The 8250-nt window shown below is 35.9% G+C and overlaps 1 pseudogene; it reads right to left on the reverse strand.

Moving 5' to 3' along the window:
• Positions 1 to 1624: 1624 nt before the first annotated feature.
• LOC107652253 (14-3-3 protein theta-like) lies at positions 1625 to 3147 on the reverse strand (annotated as a pseudogene).
• Between the last annotated feature and the right edge of the window lie 5103 nt (positions 3148 to 8250).

Raw genomic sequence — 8250 nt, forward strand, 5'->3', positions numbered from 1 at the left:
ACAAGCCATCAATGAATATGTATGACTTGTGACAAATCAAGAGAAAAGAGTATGTTCATATGAAAGATGGAATAGCTTGAAGAATGATCCAACCAAACAAGAAATAGAGCATTATAAGATGTAAAATGAATAATTTTGATTCTATTAAATTAAAAAGCTTTTGTATAAACAAGGCTAATCTAACCAAGATTAGAAGGGAAACAACAAACTAGGGAAAAAATTATAGCAAAAATGTCTCTCATAAAAGTCTAATTTCTCAGATTTATAAAGAACTAAGTCAAATTTATAAGAATACAAGTGAGTCCCCAATTGACAAATGGTCAAAGGATATGAATAAGCAATTTTTAGATAAAGAAATCAAAGTCATCAATAAGCATATAAAAATGTTCAAAATCTTTCTTAATTAGTTAAATAAAAATTAAAACAACTCTGAGGTAGCACCTCACACCTATCAGACTGGGCAAGTAATTCTGTAAAGTTAAGAATTCCACTTCATTTCTCTGCATGTGATATATCCAAATTTATCTTGTTTTTTTTTTCATTATAATAACACCATTTTTTTTTAGTTTATAAAATGTAATTTCATTTTATTCTACTTTGATAGTACATAGGCATAACATTTTCACAAAGCTTTTTGGGGATGGCAATCAATGATTAGCAACACACAATAGTGACCCAAACTTTCTAAGTAATGATCACTGCACAAACTGGACACCCTCTCATATGTGCACTAATCTGCATGGAAAAGAACTAACAACGTTAGACCTGGTATCATGTATTTCCAATGGTTTCCCCTATTCTAGTGTATTAAGAAATGACATTTAATTGACATTTTACCAAAAAGCAACATTTTTATTCTAGTTACATGTTGTTACATGTTATTCTAGTTACAGTAGTTACATGCTACTTCTATTACATAGTAAAGTGGACACTAGAACTACAAAGGCAGGAGTGTGAGTGAACTTTTAGTGAGAGGGAAATTATCAAAGGAAACAGCATCAACTGAAGAGTAAGAAAACTTCCTGCTGTCACAGACATACTGTAGACTCCATAACTTATTTTACAGTAGGCATATTTCAGCTCATGATCCCTAATGCTAAAATGCCAAACTTGTTTCCATTTGACCCAATACTTCCAGATTCCTCTTTAAAGAAATATGTAATAAGAAGAGCACATGAAAGTTGTTTGCTGAAAGGAAAAGGCTGAAAAATAAAGGAGGAATATGGGGGAGAGAAGCTATGTAAAACACCTGAATTGCATTTCACTACATCTTCATATCTTTACTGTAATACAAAACCCAATCACTTGCAGAATTGGTTCAGATTTTTAAATATTCTATGCACTTTAGTCCTCTACATAAATGTTTGGAAGTTACTTATGTATATATGAAAGGAAGCTATTAATATTTTTCTACAGCCCCAACGGTACACCTGGAAGGCCAGGACAAACACAAATCAAGGAATGGAGTTTTCTCAAAGCTGCAGTGTGAAAAGACTATAAAGGACTGATTTCCATACACACCTATGGGTTCTCTTTGCTATAGGAAATCCAAGTGGAGCTATAAGAAATGGAGTTGTGTAAAAAGGTTTCTTGAGAGAAAGGAAAATGATACCCTGTATAAATTTTAATTCTCTGCACCTTCTGCAGCATCTTTCTTCTCTTGCACCATCTGATGTCCCCGATATTAAGTTGTTTCTAAGCAACTGCATGAGTTGTATGAATCTTCAGTCAGTGTATCAAGTTCTGCAATGGCCTCACCAAAAGGCATTTTATCCAATGTGCAGGGGAGCTCATGGTTATTAATTATCTCATAGTAAAATACAGAAAAGTTAAAAGCTAGCCTCAGGCAAATTGGATGTGTAGGTTGCATCTCTTTCTATCTGCTGTCAAAGCTCCTTGGAAATTATCTATTGTTTGTTTTTGGTCAGCACCACAGGCGATTTTAGTAAGGTACAGGAAGTAGTCTCCCCTCATTTTCAAATAGAAGACTTTGCTCTCTGGATTGGTCTCATTGGCTATTAAAAACTTGTCCAACAATTCCAGAACTGGTGCGGATGGATATTAGTTCACACTTCACTTTTTCCCGGTAGTCCTTGACCAGCTGCATCTTCTTGTCACTGGTTTCAGTTTTCTGCTCAATGCTAGAAATAACATTCCGGGCTGACATTCGCACCCACCCTCCTTCCCCTCTCCTTTCCCTTCTCCCCTCTCCCACTCCCCACGCCCCATTAGACAACTCGGGCCCCCTGCTCTGTCACTGACTTCATGCAGGTGGCCATTTCATCATAGCATTCTGCCAGCTCGGCCAACTAGGCCTTCCAGATCATCTCCATCTTCTCAATAGTGGAAGAGTTGCAGGTGGGAGTGGGGGTTGTGGCGGCAGAAGCAGGTCCCCGGAGAGAGGGAGAAGCAGCTCCGAAGGTGGGGGCAGGAGACAATAAACCCAGATCAGTTAAGAGTCCTCGAAAGTCTTCACCTTCACTGCCTCTGATCGCCCCTATTTTGACCCGCTTTAGACTTAACAACAACAATTTTAATAGCTGGCATTTAGGTAGCACATTAAGGATTGCAAAGTTGACTGAGGGCAGGGACTATTTCAGTTTTGTCTTTTAATAAATGTTTTCTGATTGGCCTACAAGGCCTAGTACTGAGTGAAATTTCTGTTTAGCCTAGGGGATCTAAACTCTGGTATCTACTGATCCAGATAATTGAACATCCATGCCGACATTATTAGTTATTAATAGGATGCTGATGATGACCTCGCTGTTTTCCATGTCTAACCAAGTTCTAAGTACTTTATTATACCTGCTTCCACTGCCTTCATGACTGTTGGAACATTGTTCTCATCTGTCCATTTGACAGAGGGAAGGTTTTGCATGCTTGAGGTAGACACCCCCTAACTCATGGAGGTTTGGGTCCTTTCAGTTACCCTCAACCTGGATGAACCATATGTAGGGAAGCAGCCCTGAAAAGGGCTCAGCAAGTCCTTACCCCAGAGATGCTAGGCTCTTTGAAAAGCCATACACTTTCATCAGTGAAAGGGGGAGTTGGACGATAGGGCAAAAGATATGTACATACTATGTCAATATGGCTCACTGAGTCAACTTCAGAGCCACTTTCTATGACATTGATTGCATCCATTCCCATTTCCTCTGGGAGATTGTTCCTTTGATCATTTCCTCATTTATTCTCCTCCACCTTTCATTTTGCCTTATTTGTGGAATACTATTTTCTACCCAAAAGCATGATCCAATTTCCTACATTCTTAAAACATAATACAATGGAAAAAATAAAAACTTTTACTTGACCAAGTTATCAATAGTCAACAAACATTCTTTAATACATACTCTGGAGTGGCAGCATGATAATTGCTAAGGATACAAAAAAATCTCTCCCCTGAAAGAGATTACACTATAATGGGTATGATCATAAGCAAATAAATATGTGCAAATAAGCTATATTCAGAATAAATAGGAAATAATTTAAAGGAAGGAACTAGAATTAAGAGAGGTTGGGAAGGCTTCCTATAGAAGATTGGATTTTTATTGGGACTTAAAGGAAGCCAAGGAAGTGAATTGGATGAGAAGCAAGAATATTCTATGCATGAGAGATAGTCAGTGAAAATGTCTGCAAGTTGAGAGATGGAATGTCTTGTTTAGGGTAAAGAAAGGAGATTAGTGTCAGTGGATCAAAGATTATGTGTCAGGAAGATTGAAAATATAGAAAACAATAGGTTCTGAAGGACTTTTAATTTCAAACAGAGTTTTTATGTTCATTTGTTTGTTTGTTTATTCTGGTGGCAATAGGGATACCTGCTGGAATGGGCCATTAGGGCTAACATGGCTGGACCTGTGATTTAGGAAAACCACTTTGGTGGTTGAATGATTAGAGGAGAGAATGGGGAGATACTTGAGGCAGGCAGAATTATCAGCATGTTATCTTTCTATATTTCTTCTCTCTTTCATAGCAAATGGCTGATTTGATTTCAATTATTTCTTTTCTTTCTTCCTTTCTCACTTCTCAATATCTTGGTTTCTAGCTTCTGACCTAGATTTGGGGCAGCTATGGGGCTCAGTGCATTGAAAGTCAGACCTAGGAATGGGAGGTTTTAGGTTAAAATCTGGCCTCAGACATTTCCTAGCAGTGTAACCCTAAGCTAAGTCACTTAATCGCCATTGTCTAGCCCTTTCCATTCTTTTCCTTGGAACCTATATACAATATTGATTCTAAGATAGAGAGTAAGGGTTTTAAAACAATTGATTTCTTAAAGGTTAGCCATGATATCTTAATCATTAAATCCAATGACATTTCTGGAATGTCATTCTACTTGCTGTCTTTACAGCTTTAACTGTTGATAACTGTCTTTTCCTGGATACGTTCTTCTCTTTTGATTGTCCTGACAGTTTCTATACCTATCTTAACTTTCTTCTCAAACAATTTTAAAGGATCTTTATCCATTTTCATATTCTGAAGCAAGTCTTCCACTACTATAATTTCTATCTTATACTGTTTTTTTGCTCTTTATACTCATTTCTTCATTGATGGTGTCATTATTTTACATGAGTTTACCTCTATGTAAATGACTCCCAAATATGAATTTAATCCTTCTTTTTCCTGTATTGAAGTCCTAGATCATGGTCTGGTAAATATACCCACCTGAATATACCATAGATATCTCTAATTTATTTTATTTCAATCAATCAATCAATCTATCTATCTATCTCTCTATCTATCTATCTATCTATATTCAAAATGGAACTCAATATCTGCCTTTCTAAGCCAAACTTCCTTTCTAAGCCAAACATCACTATTTCTGTAGAAGACGACTAACAATCTTCTATTCAACCATACTGGCAATTTCTTATTCATCTTTAGATCTTCTTTCTCTTTTTCTTCCTAGTCTTCATTTCCCATGATCTGCTACATATTCTGCATGTGTTTTTATCCCTCCGTTTACACAACCACTACTAAGTGCTTATCACATCTCAAGGGGACAATTATGATACTTTCTGCCTGGTCCCTCTATGTGCCACTTCTTCCCTAACTCAAATTCCACACAACTATAAAATTGATAATACTCAAGCACAAGTATATTCATGTTTAATACATGTTCAGAAAACATTCAGTGACGCACTATTGCCTCTAGGATAAAATGTAAATGTCTATACCTGATATCATATGTCCTCCACAATCTAACTCACAATTATCTTTCCAGATTTATTTCATATTATTTCCCTTCATAACTCTACATTACACATATTACATCACACACAGATTTTCATTATATTCATTATGCCATCTCCTATCTTCATGCTTTTTCCATGGGTCTCATTTCAGTTTCTCAGAATGCTTAGGTTCCTTCATAAACAACTCCTAAGTGCTACCTCTTATGTGTAACCTGTTTTGATCTTCACAGATTTTAGTGTTATTACCCTCTTATATTTAAGTATATGTGCACATGTATGCTCTCCATTCAAAAAGAAATTGCAAGGGTGAGGTCGATTTAGTTTTCATTCAAGTGCTTAGTTCAGTGACTAACATATTGGGAATTAATGTTTGTTGAATTGAATTGAATTCCTTTGACTTCAGATACCTTATTTGTAAATGGAGGGGAGAAGGTCAGTCTAGATCTTATTTTAGGTTCCTATGAGCTTTAATGATCTTTGATCTATGCCACTTTGTAGTAAATATGTAATTGGATTCTCTCACCATACCCAGAAAATGACCTAAGAGTGACTTTCTTAGGTAAACTGAAAAGATGTGTATGGGAAAGTAAAAAGTTATGGTTTCCTGTGAGACATTAGAATAGAATAATACTGTGTCTGAATATACTACACAAGAGGAAGCAAATCTTGAAGAAACAGTCAGGATTTGGAAGGGGGAGTTCCTAGGCTATGATATTAATCAAATTTCAAAGATTAAGTATCCCATCTATAGAGCAGATTGGATTATAAACCACTGGGAGCAGGGAGGCTTTTTATAGACAGTACACCTATCTCATTATAGGCAGTTAGAGAATGAAATCTGTTTCTACCTTATTATTTTTATACTTATTTATACTTCAATATTTTAAGATAGTGCCCTAATATTATAATTATTGGGTAGTATCCCTGGCCATATAAACCTCCCACTACTAAATGTCTCATATCTTCTCAGACCTGGTAGTTCCCTCAATACCACTTAGGCCAGTACCATTCAGTTATTGTCATCACCATGGGGACAAGGAAGAGAAGGAGATATTTTAGCATTCCACTGAACCAGAACCACACCTTTCTTCAAGTATCCTTGTTCTGTACTTAATCTATGTATCATTATAAACTGTTAACAAATTTTAATGCTCTTATTAATTAAGCTAGATCAATTATTTCCACCATGAGGTACTTAGCTTTAACCTGGCCTCCTGAGATGCTTAGCTTAGGATGTAAATGAATTTTATTCTATTGCTTTTTTTAGATAATGTCACAACTAATTAGTTGCTAAGTTTTCTCTATTTTACCTCCACAATTTCCACATACCATATTTTTTTTTCCTCTCATGACTACCACCCTAGTTAATGCCCTAATTACAATGGTCTTCCAGTTTTTATCTTGCCTCCAAACTCTTTTCAAATATATCCCTATAACTGCCAAAATGATTTTCCTAAAGCATAAATCTGAGTATGTTTAATTCTACTGTTCAAAAACTTCTATTGTCTCCCTATCACTTCTATGATAAAATAGGAAAATCAGGCTTTAGAATGTAGAACCCTTTACAATTTGGTCATACTCTAGAATTCTAAGTATTATATTACTAGCCTTTGTCAAAGCTGTCACTCATGTCTAAATGGAACTGCCTCTTCAACTCCACCTCTTAGAATCCTTCATCTTCCTTCAATGATCATCTCAAAGACTGAATGAAGCTCATTCACAAAATTACTTTGATTTCATTTCATATATAATTTGTATTTATTTGTGTGTGTGTATTGTTTTCCCCCAAGAGAATATTATCTCCTTGTTGATATTGTTTCTCATATTGGTCTTTCTATTCCTAGCACCCAACACAGTAGCTGGCTTAAAATAGGTGCCTAAGAAATGTTGATGAATGACTGAGTGATTAAAAATTAGAAGCCAACTGTTGCTTATTGCTGTGATTCAATTGACCTCTGAAGTCTCTAAGTATATTTTAGCCTTCAGTGCCTCTAGGTATATGTGCCAGCTATACCTATGTAATCTGATTTTGGTCTCTATCTTATCCTACTGCCTCACAGTGCTAAAGGAAAAGAAGATAAGAGATTGAGGAGGGAATCTTGGAGTAGAGGCAAAAAGAACTTATATATATATATATATATATATATATATATATATATACATATGTATATATACATATGTATATATATATATATGAAAGTCTGAAAGGAGAAAGTAGAGTCAGGAATCAACTTAAGTGAATACAAGAAATGTAGAAAGTGGTATTTTCTCAAGATGAGAAAGAAGAAAAGCATATATTGTGAGAATGGCTAACAGAGATCAGACCTGGTTCCATTTACTTTCTAATGAAAAATATTAGATAACTTCCTTGAGACTCTTATGAGACTTTTTGAAACTCTGTAACTTTATCCATATTTTTATTTTTACCCCCTGTAGTTTCTGCAAGACAAAAAATTTCTTAGAAAACTTTAAAAGGGCTGTATGCTTGATTTAGGAACAGGAGGATAGGAGAGAAGCTGTGAGCCTTCATTCCTATTCCTCGGGGGGCCACAGAGGAAAGAAACCCTGATCAGAAATAATGGATTATAGGAGCTAAGAAAGGAACAGGTGGGCAAACCATCAGGGTCTGAAGCAAGACAAAGAGGTAACCTAGGAGTGACTGATGACTCAAAAGTGTCCCCTGGAGAGTATATAAGCAGAAAGCTTTCAGGAGCCCTGAAAAAGTCCCAGTTCTAAACACATCCCCACCCCCAACCCCATATGTACTTCTGCCCTGCACCCTAAGAGCAGAGATTGTGGCAAAAATGTTTTACCATTTTTCCACTAGTGAATTCACAAGAAAACATGCAATTTAAACCTTTCTTTTTTTTCCATATTTTCTTCCTTTCTTACCTATTTTCTCTTTGGATTTTGGAAAGGAAATAGAAAAATAGTATTCTCCTCTTTCATGGTCTCACCTTCCTCTTACCCAGTCCTATTTTCATACAGCCTGGATCAAGAGATTCCTTGAAGAAGTCATGATTGTGGTAGAAAATTAGAAAACAAAGCCATTTCACCAAGAGAC

Source organism: Monodelphis domestica, chromosome 4 (assembly GCF_027887165.1).
Source record: "Monodelphis domestica isolate mMonDom1 chromosome 4, mMonDom1.pri, whole genome shotgun sequence".
Lineage (NCBI taxonomy): Eukaryota > Metazoa > Chordata > Mammalia > Didelphimorphia > Didelphidae > Monodelphis > Monodelphis domestica.